Below are 13,419 nucleotides of genomic sequence, written 5' to 3'. Positions count from 1 at the left end.
TAAGATAGAACATGAAAGAAACATAGCGGAGGAGAGCAAACAAAATCCCAAGAAATTCTTTAAGTGTATAAACAGTAATAAAGGGAGCACCGACCATATTGGCCCCATAAAGAATGAGGACGGAAACCTGGTTACTGAGGATGGTGAAGGTATTGAATTTATTCTTCTCCTCAGCTTCACAAGGGAATCGAGGGGCTTCAGTAACCAAAACTGCAGTGTTTATCTTCATGACACATCAAAGGAAGCACCTCCATGGTTAATGGAGGACAGAATTAGAAATAGACTTGCAAAATTCAACAAAAATAAGTCACTGGGACCAGACCAGATGGCTTGCACCCGAGGGTCCTTGGGTAACACGGTCAAGTAATTGCCAGACCATTTTGCTAATTTTTATTGACAGTCTACTGAGTGGAATGGTACCAGCTGATTGGAGAAAAGCCAATGTAGCTCTAATATTTAAAAAAGGGCCCAAAATACATCCCTGGGAATTACAGACCAGTTATCCTAACATCAATAGTATGCAAGCTCTTGGAGGGGATGATATGGGACTATATACAAGATTTTAGTAATGAAAACAATATTAGCAGTAATCAGCGTGTATTCATGAAGAATTGTTCTTCCCAAACCAATATATTAACCTTCTATGAGGAGGTGAGTTGCCATCTAGATAAAGGAGGGCCCGTAGATGTGGTGTATATAGATAAAGGACGGCCCGTGGACGCGGTGTATCTAGATAAAGGAAGGCCCGTTGATGTGGTGTATCTAGATAAAGGAAGGCCCGTAGACGTGGTGTATCTGGATAAAGGAAGGCCCGTAGACGTGGTGTAGCTAGATAAAGGAAGGCCCGTAGACGTGGTGTAGCTAGATAAAGGAAGGCCCGTAGACGTGGTGTAGCTAGATAAAGGAAGGCCCATAGACGTGGTGTAGCTAGATAAAGGAAGGCCCGTAGACGTGGTGTATCTAGATAAAGGAAGACCCGTAGACGTGGTGTATCTGGATTTTGCCAAAGCATTTGACACAGTTCCCCATAAATGTTTATTGTACAAAGTAAGGTCCGTTGGCATTGACCATAGGGGTAAATACATGGATTGAAATCTGGCTACAAGGGCGAGTTCAGAGGGTGGTGATAAATGGGGAGTACTCGGATTGGCCAGGGTGGATAGATCCCCCAGGGTTCTGTGGTGGGACCAATCCTATTTAATTTGTTCATAAATGACCTGGAGGATGGGGATGGGGGGAAACAGCTCAATCTCTGTATTTATGGACGATACAGAGCTAAGCAGGACAATAACTTCTCCGCAGGATGTAAAAACCTTGCAATAAGATCTGAACAAATGAATGGGGGGAGGGGCAACTACATGGCAAATGAGGTTCAATGTCGAAAAATGTAAAATAATGCATTTGGGTGGCAAAAATATGAATGCAAACTACTTACTGCAGGGAGAACCTCTGGGGCAATCTATGATGGAAAAGGACCCGGGGTTCCTAGTAGATGATAGAGGAAAAGTACAACAATTGCAATATTAAGATGCTTGTTCCAAGCTAGGAAAATTATTGCAATTAGATGGCAATTGAGGGCACCCCCTACAGTAAGAGACCGGATTAGGGTAATAAAGGGGACCATCTGTAAAGAAAGAGCAGTGTACACAAAAAGAGGCAACCTTAAGGAATTTGATAAGATGTGGAGGCATTGGCTGGAAAAAAAAAAAGGGTCCTCTCGTATAGAGTGAAAAATGTATAATAGAGCTGGTGAATAACCAATATAAATAAAGCGATAGGAAAAGGATATACCATATATACTCGAGTATAGGTCGATCCGAGTATAAGCCGAGGCCCCTAATTTACCACAAAAAAAACTGGGAAAACGTATTGACTCGTGTATAAGCCGAGGGTGAGACATCCCTGTGTCCCGTCCATCCCTGTGTCCTGTCCATCGCTGTGTCCCGTCCATCGCTGTGTCCATCCCTGCCTACCTGTGCCAATCTGCAGCCTCTGTGTGCCATGCCGCACCTCTCCTCCTCGTCTGACAGACGGCGGCCATTCCACTGTTCAAAAGCCGCGCCTCTCTGTTTGTGATAGGCGGAACACTCAATTTCCCAGCAGTCAGTGTTCCGCCTATCACGGACATCCTTTCATCCTCGTCCGTAGTATGAGAATGAGCAGATGTCCGTGATAGGTGGAACACTGACTGCTGGGAAATTGAGTGTTCCGCCTATCACAGACAGGGAGGCGTGGCTTTTGAATAGTGGAATGGCCGTCGTCTGTCTACCTGATCTCCGTGACTCGAGTATAAGCCGAGGGGGGCACTTTCAGCCTAAAAAAAGGGGCTGAAAATCTCGGCTTATACTCGAGTATATACGGTATTAGATAAATTAGATGTAATAAGTTTTCTAACTTTAATAATGTAAATCATATGAAATGAAACGGTTGAGAGAATCAATCTTTGAGTTCAATCATGAGATTTCTTGAAGGGTAATAGGAGGGGTGGAAAACAGGGGAGGAATTAAGGAGTAATGCTAATTTTATAACATTGGAAATAGTTGAAGCAAGGGGGATAAGGGTGTTCCTTTGTTCCCTTGGCCTTTATATTTTACTCTATTCTCTCCTAATGTGTTTTCACTTTTGCTTATTTATTAACCTTATTGTGTAGACAAGATAATGATGATTTTATTTTAATTTTTTTAACCAAATTGTTAAGGTTTGAAAGAAAAGAATAAATGAAAAAAATATATTATATATCTGATGGGTTTTAATAGATCTTAGGAAGGGAGTAATTTGGTAATATTTATAGCAATCTATGGGTAGAAGGTTGAATTTTTCCCTGAGAACACTAAACGGTCTGAGGGTATCGTTGTTCTATAGGTGGTCAATCCAAGTCACCCCCCTGGAGTGCCAATCTATGCTGGTGATATTTGGAATTGCATTTGTAAGGGTAGAGGAAGGTATAGGAATGTCTATGTTAATGGAGGATAAGGACGAGAGCTTACAGGGGTCTCTCCAAGCCATAAGAGAGGCTTGTATGGTAAGTGGGAGATGTTGTAAGGGAAATGGTTTCCATACATCTAGGAACAGTAGAAAACGTAAGATCAAAGTTGGGCTTAGGGCCTGCTTGTCAGGCTAGGTGTAGATAACAAGTAACAGTTCAGGTGTGCTGATTATACAAAGAGATCAAAGCACATACCATGAGCAGGTCTAAGCAGAGCAGGTCAGCTGGGACTTGTAGTACACTGCTGCAGATGAAGGTAGATGATTGCTGGACCTTGTAGTTCACTGCTGTAGGTGAGGATAGATGATTGCTGGACCTTGTGGTTCACTGCTGCAGATGAGGGTACTAGTAGAATCAGGCAAAGCGTAGTCTAGGCAAGCTGGGTCATACACAGGTAGATCAGAATCCAAACGGTACAGAATCAGAAGCAAGTAAGGAGGGTCAAACAAGCCGGGTCAAACACGAAAGTCACAGAGCAAATATCAGCTGGATCAAACACAAGTGAACTCTAACACGAGCACTGACTGAATGCTGATACAGGTGATTTAAACGTGAGCTGGCCAATCACTGTTGTTTCCCAGACACAGGCTGTGTCAGGTGAGTTGTGCTGGGTCCTAAAGGGATTCTAGTACTGACAGTACCCCCCCCTTTCTCGAGGGGTTGCTCCTGCACCCCCAGGCTTACTTGGATAATGGAGATGGAACTTTTTCTTAAGTCAATCAGCATGAAGATCACGGGCTGGTACCCAAGATCGATCCTCTGGGCCGAACCCTTTCCAATGAACAAGATATTGTAAGGAATTGCGCACTCGTCTGGAATCAAGAATAAATGCCACTTCATATTCTTGACTGTCCAACACATCCACAGGTTCTGGTTCATTTACTAGGAGGCTGGAATGAACAGGTTTCAACAATGAAACATGAAAGACATTTGGAATGCGCATGGATGGGGGCAGTTTTAATCTGTAGGACACAGGATTAACAATCTCCGAGATTTCATAAGGCCCGATGAATTTTGGGCCAAGCTTTTTTAGATGGAACATGCAGGGACAGATTCCGAGATGATAACCACACTTTATCACCAACTTTATATTCTGGAGCCTTTGAGCGCTTCTTGTCAGCAGTTTTCTTAAAAGCCTGCACAGAGCGGGAAATAGCATGATTTACATCAGGAACATCAGAGGGCGGAAGATCAAAGGAGCACACACGAGGATGCAACCCGTAAACACAAAAGAAAGGAGAGGTCCCTGTAGATGTGCTGGCACAATTATTAAAGGCAAACTCTGCCCATGGAAGGATTTTGACCCACTCCACCTCATCTTTGGCCATCAGACAACGTACAATCTTCTCTAGAGTCTGATTAGTCCTTTCTGTTTGGCCATTAGTCTCAGGATGATATGCTGAAGAATATGATAATTTAATCCCCAGCTGAGAGCAAAGGGCCTTCCAAAACTGGGCTATAAACTGAGAGCCACGGTCAGAGACAATGTTAACTGGTGCCCCATGGAGCCTGAAAATGTGCTTAGTGAATAAAGATGCCAGTTCTTTAGCAGATGGAAGCTTCGGAAGCGGAACAAAGTGGGTCATCTTACTGAACCTGTCTACCACCACCCAGATCGTGGAACATCCCTGGGACAGAGGCAAGTCTGTGATAAAGTCCATAGATAAATGGGTCCAGGGACAGGTAGGTATTGGTAGAGGACGAAGGAGACCGGGGGGCTTAGAGGTACTGCTCTTGCTTCTGGCGCAAACTTCACAGGCCTGGACGAAGGCTAACACATCCTGCCTAAGCGATGGCCACCAGAGGTTGCGAAAGAATCTCAAAAGTTTGTCTAAACCCTGGATGTGCTGCAGGTTTTGATGCATGTACTTGTTGCAATACCTGCAAACAGAGAGCCAGGGGCACAAAGAGCATACCAGGGGGAGTGGAGGGAGGGGCTTCAGCCTGTGCTGGTAACAAGGCCTCAGAGATGTCAGTCTGGGTAAAAGCCAAAATCCTATCCTCAGAGATAATGGGTTGAGGAGGAAGCGGAGGAGGAGACTCTGATAAAAAGCTGCGAGACAAGGCATCGGCCTTAATGTTTTTTGGACCTGGTAAATAAGAAATTGTAAAGTCAAATCTGGAGAAGAACAATGACCACCTGGCTTGACGCGAGTTCAGTCTTTTAGCAGAACGGATATATTCAAGGTTTTTGTGGTCAGTCAGAACTATGAATGGATAGCGAGCTCCCTCCAGCCAATGTCTCCACTCCTCTAAAGCTAGCTTTATGGCTAAAAGTTCTCTGTTGCCTATATCGTAATTGCGTTCTGCTGGGGAATATTTACAGGACAAGAAGGCACAAGGGTGGATGGCAGCGCTTACAGGATCTTTTTGTGACAAAAGCGCCCCCACTCCTACTTCAGATGCATCTACCTCTACAATAAAAGGTAGCTCAGGAACAGGATGGCGTAGAATTGGTGCAGAGGTAAAGGCTTTCTTTAACTGGGTGAAGGCTGCCTGGGCTTTAGTAGTCCATTTAAATGTACTAGGAGTCTTCCTGGTGAGAGAGGTGATGGGATGTGCAATGGTGGCAAAGTTCTTAATGAATTTTCGATAGAAATTTGCAAAGCCCAGGAAGCGTTGAACTGCCTTCAGGTCTGAAGGTGGTGCCCAGTCTAGAATGGCTTGAACCTTGGCTGGGTCCATGGTGAGGCCTGTGTCAGAAATTAGGTAACCCAGGAAAGGTACTTGTTTAACATGGAAAATACATTTTTCAGGCTTTACAAAAAGGGAGTGAGTCTTTAGTCGGGCTAATACCGAGCAGACATGCTTCTGATGTGTTTCAAGATTTGGAGAGTAAATCAAAATATCGTCTAAATAAACAAGCATGAAGCGACCCATTATGTCACGGAAAACGTCATTCATGAAGTTCTGAAAGACGGCTGGTGCATTCCTGAGGCCGAAAGGCATGACAAGACATTCGTAATGACCATCCTTGGTGTTAAAGGCCGTCTTCCATTCATCGCCTGCACGGATTCGCACCAGATTATAGGCTCCCCTTAAATCCAGTTTGGAGAAGATTTTGGCTCCCTGGATTTGAGAGAACAACTCTGATGAGAGGGAGAGGATACCGATTGGGAACGGTTATTTTATTTAGACCTCTGTAATCAACACAAAGTCGCAGTCCTCCATCCTTCTTCGGGACAAAGAAGCATCCTGCTCCTGCGGGAGAAGTGGAGGGATGGATAAAACCCTTAGCTAGGTTTTCCTGGATGTATTCTTGCAAAGCAAGATTCTCTGGTCCAGACAGTGGAAAGACTCTCCCTCGAGGAGGTGTAGTGTCAGGCAAGAGGTCAATGGGACAATCATAACTGCGATGAGGAGGTAAAGTGTCAGCAATTCCTTTAGAAAACACATCCCGAAAGTCCTTATAACAAAGTGGAATCTGTTCTATTCCCACTTGACAGGTATCAAGTTGAACAAGGTTTTGGATGCAGCTCTTTTTACACTGATTGGACCAAGCCAGAATATCTCTTGTTGGCCAGTCAATTACAGGATTGTGCTTCTGAAGCCAAGGAAGGCCTAGGATCAAAGGAGTGGATGGAGAGTCAATGACAAGACAAGAAATCTTCTCCCAATGCAAAGCCCCTAATTGTAACTGGAAAGGGTTGGTGGATTCGAGCACCAGGTCTTGTGAGAGAGGCCGATTATCCACGGAGATCAGGCGGACTGGACAATCTAGAGCATGAGTTTCCAGGGACAAAGAGGTGATCAGAGTTTTATCAATAAAATTCTCAGCTGCTCCAGAATCCACCAAGGCCAGCAGTTCATGAGCCCCTGTCCCAAAGTGAATGACAGAGGGTAAAAGTATACGATTGTCCCCCTGGGGAGATGAGAGTAGACCTAAGGTGACCTCCCCGCAATCACCTAGGTCCTGGCGTTTCCCGGACGTGTAGGGCACGAATGGAGCATATGACCCTTGAGGCCACAGTATAAGCAGAGTCCCATATTACGCCTGCGTTTGTGTTCCTGGGCAGATAACCGGGTGGAGCCTAACTGCATAGGTTCTTCCTCAGATTTGGCACTGGAGATGGAATAATCAGGTGGTAAGGAAGGTATATAGTTTGCCACAGCCATTGTTTGTTCTCGCCTCCTCTCTCGCTGGCGGCAGTCAATTCTAATAGCTAGACACATAGCCTCCTCCAGTGAGGCTGGGTAGGAGAAGTTGACCAGAGCGTCTTTAATCACATCTGAAAGGCCAATTCTAAACTGGCTGCAGAGAGCTGCATCATTCCAGCCAGATTCTGGGGCCCACCTACGAAACTCTGAGCAATACATTTCAGCTGTGGTAGTTCCTTGTTTTAAGTTACGCAGGGTCGATTCTGCAGTAGCAGCACGATCTGGATCATCATATAGCAACCCAAGGGCTTCAAAGAAGGCATCTACTGTTAGTAAGGCTGGATGGTTAGGTTCCAGGTTAAAGGCCAAAGCCTGGGGGTCACCCTGTAGTAGAGAGATAATGATTTGAACCCTCTGAGTTTCATGGCCAGACGAGGATGGCCTCAACTTGAAATATAATTTACAGCTGTTCTTAAAGTTGCAAAACGCTTTACGGTCACCAGAAAACCGGTCGGGCAAAGGAATTTTAGGTTCAGATGGAGTTTTAGTAATGGTGGTAGTAGAAGGAGATTGCACCTTGGTGAGCTCTGTGGCCATTTCCTGAACTTGATGTGATAAACAGCAAAGTTCTTGTGTAAACAACTGAGCCTGTTCAGGATTCATGATAGGTTTCCCTTTATGTATTGGCTTGTGTTAATGTCAGACTAGGTGCAGATAACAAGTAACAGTTCAGGTGTGCTGATTATACAAAGAATTCAAAGCACATACCATGAGCAGGTCTAAGCAGAGCAGGTCAGCTGGGACTTGTAGTACACCGCTGCAGACGAAGGTAGATGATTGCTGGACCTTGTAGTTCACTGCTGTAGATGAGGATAGATGATTGCTGGACCTTGTGGTTCACTGCTGCAGATGAGGGTACTAGTAGAATCAGGCAAAGCGTAGTCTAGGCAAGCTGGGTCATACACAGGTAGATCAGAATCCAAACGGTACAGAATCAGAAGCAAGTACGGAGGGTCAAACAAGCCGGGTCAAACACGAACGTCACAGAGCAAATATCAGCTGGATCAAACACGAGTGAACTCTAACACGAGCACTGACTGAATGCTGATACAGGTGATTTAAACGTGAGCTGGCCAATCACTGTTGTTTCCCAGACACAGGCTGTGTCAGGTGAGTTGTGCTGGGTCCTAAAGGGATTCTAGTACTGACACTGCTCAATACTGCTCCAAAGGATGTCAGGGGAGGGGGTTGTCCAGTTTTTAGGTTGAGTGAGAATAGAGGCACGAAAATAGTCCTGAATATCAATCAGTCCCATGCCTCCTGCCAGCCTGTGATTGATCAGAAGGGCTTTAGAGAATCATGGACACTTGGAGCACCAGATATATTGTGTAAGAAGGGACTGTAAAGATCTGAGATGGCTGTGAAGTGGGATGGAAAGCCTTCGAAAGATATAGAGTATGTGAGAGAGTAAAAGTATATTGAATGAGGCTAAACGGCCAGACCAGGACAATAACATCTTAGCTATTTTTTTTGTCTATTTAGCTATATTATCTATTAACCACCTGACCACCGGGCACTTAAACCCCCTTCCTAACCAGACCAATTTTCAGCATTCGGTGCTCTCACAATTTAAATGACAATTACTCAGGCATGTAACACTGTGCCCAAATGAATTTTTTGTCCTTTTTTCACACAAATAGAGCTTTCTTTTGGTGGTATTTAATCACCGCTCGTTTTATTTTTTTATTTTTTGCGCTATAAAAGAAAAAAGACTGAAAATTCTGTAAAAATAAATAAATAAATTCTTTGTTTCTATTAAAATTTATTGGCGAGTATTGGCAGAGTATTGGCAGAGTATTGCAGTGTTGCAGAGCATTGCTCAGTGTTGCAGAGTATTGGCAGAGAATTGCACAGTATTGGCAAAGTATTGGTGAGTATTGGCAGAGTATTGGCAGAGTATTGGCGAGTATTGGCGAGTATTGGCAGAGTATTGCAGTGTTGCAGAGCATTGCTCAGTGTTGCAGAGTATTGGCAGAGAATTGCACAGTATTGGCAAAGTATTGGTGAGTATTGGCAGAGTGTTGGCAGAGTATTGACAGAGTACTGGCAGAGTATTGCAGTGTTGCAGAGTATTGGCAGATTATTGCACAGTGTTGGCAGAGTATTGCACAATATTGGCACAGTGTTGGCAGAGTATTGCACAGTATTGGCAGAGTATTGCAGAGTGTTGCACAGTACTGTCACAGAGCAGTGCTGTGGGCACTACATATCCAGCCCACAGCGCTGCTGCCATCTCTCCCCCTCTCTGCTTCTCCCCTCTCACTGTACTGATTGGTACAGAGAGAGGAGGGAGGAACCAGCGTCATGACGTGACACCGGTTTGTTTACATGTGATCACTATCAGTGGATGTTAACCGTGATCACAGATGTTCCCAAGTGTCCACCCCAGGATTCTGGGAGGACCACACAGAATAAGCCGACCGCGGCTGTAGAATTGGCTGCTCCATGACCGGGCCATTTTTTTGCGATTTGGCACTGAGTCGCTTTAACTGACAATTGCACAGTCATGTGACGCTGTACCCAAACAAAATCGATTTTTCATTTTAGTGCTATAAACAAAAAAAGTGTCAATTTTGAAAAAAAATATTTTGTATATAATAAATAGCCCTAATTTGTTTTTAACCACTTGCCGACCAGCCTCTGCAGTACTGCAGCAACATAGCTAGGCTGCGCGAATCGCCATTATGTTACATCGGTAACATAGACGGCCACTAGGGGGCAGATCCCTGCCATTACTAGTAAAAAAAAAATATAATAAAAATGCCATAAATCTATCCCCTATTTTGTAGACGGTATAACTTTTGTGCAAACCAATCAATATACGCTTATTGCGATTTTTTTTTTTTTTTTTTACCAAAAATATATAGAAGAATACGAATCGGCCTAAACTGAGGAAAAAACATTTTTTTACATTTTTTGGGGATATTTATTATAGCAAAAAGTAAAAAATAATGCGTTTTTTTTCAAAATTGTCTCACCTTTTTTGTTTATAGCACAAAAAATAAAAACCGCAGAGGTGATCAAATACCACCAAAAGAAAGCTCTATTTGTGGGAAAAAAAGGACATCTATTTTGTTTGGGAGCCACGACGCACGACCGCACATTTGTCGGTTAAAGCGACGCAGTGCTGAATCACAAAATGTGCTCTGGTCTTTGGCCAGCCAAATGGTCCGGGGCTTAAGTGGTTAAAAAAGCAATTTTTTTTCTTCAGTTTAGGCCGTTATGTATTAAAAAGAAAAAAAAATAATAAAAATTGCAATAAGCGATTATTGATTGGTTTGCACAAAAGTTATAACGTCTACAAATTAGGGGATAGATTTATAGCATTTTTATTTTTATTATTTTGTAATAGTAATGGTGGTGATCTGCTATTTTTATCGGGACTGCAACATTATAACGGACACATCGGACACTTTTGAAACACATTTTTGGGACCTTTGACAATCATACAGCGATCAGTGCTATACAAATGCACTGATTACTGTAAAAATGTCACTGGCAGGGAAAGGGTTAACACTAGGGGGCGATCAAGGGGTTAATTGTGTTCCCTAGGTGTGTTTCCAACTGTAGGGGGAGGGGACTGACCTAGAGGAAATGGCAGATTGTGGTTCCTAGCTATTAGGAACTCACGATCTGTCTTTCCTCACAGAACAGGGATGTGTGTGTTTATAAACACATGTCCCTGTTCTGCCTCTCGTGCCCGCGATCGCTCATGGCTGGCGGTCATCGCAACTGCTGGTCATGAGCATTGGCACCTCCGCGATAAAGGGACCAAGTACAGCTATGACGGTTCGTGGGATCGTGCCGACCTGCCGCTGTATAACGATGGCAGCTGGTCAGCAAGTGGTTAAAAGTAGGTAGTTGGCGTCTGCTAGTTTTAAAGGGTCTGCTGTTAACTGCAATCTCAAATATGGTATACTAGATTTGCTCCACGAGTAATTTTGTAAAATTGACTTTATAAAAGGAATTCTTACTGAAGTAATTAAGGCTGCTATGTACATGGGGCAAGGATGTGGCAGCTGAATAAAGGAATAAGATAATGTCATCATAAAATTGGTTTATATCATGGGACCTGTCTTGGAAGGGGAAGCCTACTATATTGGGATGTGATCTGATCTTTTCAGCCAAAGGTTCTATAAGGAGGTTGAAAATTGAGGGTGGGCACCCCTGTCTCTGGCCATTGGATATGGCAAAGGGAAGTGAAATCATTTTCGATGTGTACACCTGGGCACAAGGAGATGAGTACAGAGCTAGAATGTCAGATAGGATGGGACCTGTGAAACCAAATTATTGGAGAGTGTGTCATGTAACCCCAATGTATCCTGTCAAATGTCTTCTCCGCATCCAAAGATAGGAGCAGAGAAGGCATCCGACAGGATTTAGAATATTGTATGAGATTTATGACTCTTCTCGTGTCATCAGATGCTTGTCTGCCTGTGGAAAAACCTATTTGGTCAGGTCTGGTAGGATGGGGAGGAGCCTATGAGCTAAAATCGTATCGTAGAGTTTGACATCCGTATTCAGTAATGGGATGGGCCTGAAATTTGAAGGGGTGTTGGGTTCTGTCAGAAACCATGAATCAGACCGAGACAGAAGAACAATTAAATCACACTTGTTTATTAAATAAAAGTAAAAAGGTAAATAGAGTAAGCGTAGTCAAAGCATAGCCAGAGTCCAGTAACTGGATCAAGTAGTCAGCCAGGCCAGAGTTCAATAACCAGATCTGGTAATCAACCAATCCAGAAGTCAGGGATCCAAGTGGAGCAACAGCAAGCAGGATAAGGAGCCAGAAGGGATGTCAGCAATCCAGTCTTTAACCAGAACTGCAGGAGATGGTTTCTTGAGATGTGACCAAGGTGAAGGCAGAGATGAAGTGAGCTGGACAGCTTTAAGTAGTCAGGTCAGACGAGCAGGATCAGGAACAGCTGGTAACTGTGGAGAGAGATGAGAGCAGGCAGTTAGCTGACAGCTGAGCAGCCAGCCCAGAGAAGGAAGGGCTAAGCCAGCCCTGATAGGTTTCTTCCTCGGTTTGGGAATGGTGACCACATATGCCTTTAGCATTTCAGGAGGGAACGAGGTAGAGGACATTGCATCTAAGTAGACCGATCTTAAAGTGGTTGTAAACCCTTACAAACCACTTTGACCTACAGGTAAGCCTAGATTAAGGCTTACCTGTAGATCCAAGAAATATCTCCTAAACCTATATGGTTTAGGAGATATTTGCCCGAAAACAGGCACCGCTGTCTACGGCGCATGCGCCGTAAACAGCAGCGTGCAGGCGCACTGAGCACGTCATGCTCAACGACGGAGCTGTTGCGCGTGTCGGCTCCCGTGCGCATGCACGGGAGTGATGTCATCGCGGCTTCGCCGAATGACAGCGGCGGAGCTGTGAGACCCCACCGAGAAGATGGATACGGCGGACTACAGGGGACAGTGGCGACTTCGCTGGCGATGCATAGTAGTCCATTATGCTTTGCCTTTGCAGGGAATGAAAGAGGAAGTAAACTCATCAGGGTTTACTTCCTCTTTAATGTAGGGGTGAGTGTGTTTTGGAAGACTTTGTAGTAGTCATTTGTCAGGCCATCAGGACCTGGTGATTTGCCAGAAGGTAAAGTTTTAATCGCTTTTATGATCTCAGGTTCAGTGATGGGGGCATTGAGAGACTTCAATTGTGTTTGTGAGAGAGAAGGGAGGTTGAGGCCTGTTAAAGTAGTTTGTGGGGTGTTGGGGCCTTCTCTAAGGTTGTACAATAGTAGTATTCAGCAAAGGAGTTTGCAATGCCTTGTGGGTTGAGAATTTTTTTGTTATTTAAAGGATGAAGTAGGTAAGGGAATTTTGTTTGGGTTCTCTGGTCTTTAAGCCTCTGAGCAAGAAACTTGCCGGTTCAGTTTCCAGAGGAGTAGTGTGTCAATTTGAGTGAGTTAACCAGTTAAAGACCGGCTCACGCACATATACGTCGGCATAATGGCACGGCCGGGCAAAGTGACGTATATTTAGGAGCGCGCGCCCCTGCCACAAGCTCCATAACCGCGGGACCCGGATGTCTGGACCGGAATCCCGAACCACGTGACATCCGCATCTTAAGTACCCTCTCCCAGAAAGCACAGCAAGAGTGACACTCCCACTGGGCGGGCTCCGAGAGAAAGTAACCTTAAAGCACCGAAGCAGACTGTGGTTCCATGCCTGCCAGAAGAGACAGTGCCCCCTATGCCCAGGCTGAACACCCTATAGTCCAGTCAGACTGATGCTGAGGTTAAAATTTTGAATAAATATAC

General features: G+C 44.5%; 2 protein-coding genes across 2 annotated transcripts in view; one reads left to right on the top strand and one right to left on the bottom strand.

Annotated features, from left to right (window-relative positions):
• LOC143963511 (NACHT, LRR and PYD domains-containing protein 3-like) overlaps positions 1-13,419 on the top strand; it is an 824,666-nt gene that overhangs the window by 341,054 nt on the left and 470,193 nt on the right. The window lies entirely within an intron of this gene.
• The window catches only part of LOC143963509 (NACHT, LRR and PYD domains-containing protein 3-like), a 175,968-nt gene continuing 174,289 nt past the window's right edge, over positions 11,741-13,419 (bottom strand). Inside the window, exon 10 of the transcript XR_013270984.1 lies at positions 11,741-12,076. The gene's annotated coding sequence lies outside the window, so the exon portion shown is untranslated. The remainder of the gene's footprint in view (positions 12,077-13,419) is intronic.

The sequence above is a fragment of the Lithobates pipiens genome, unplaced genomic scaffold (genome assembly GCF_037356315.1).
Source record: "Lithobates pipiens isolate NorthernLeopardFrog02 unplaced genomic scaffold, aLitPip1_a1.2 Scaffold_8, whole genome shotgun sequence".
Taxonomy (NCBI): domain Eukaryota; kingdom Metazoa; phylum Chordata; class Amphibia; order Anura; family Ranidae; genus Lithobates; species Lithobates pipiens.
Note: the sequence above shows the minus strand (reverse complement) of the source record. Positions and strands in the feature narration are given on the sequence as shown.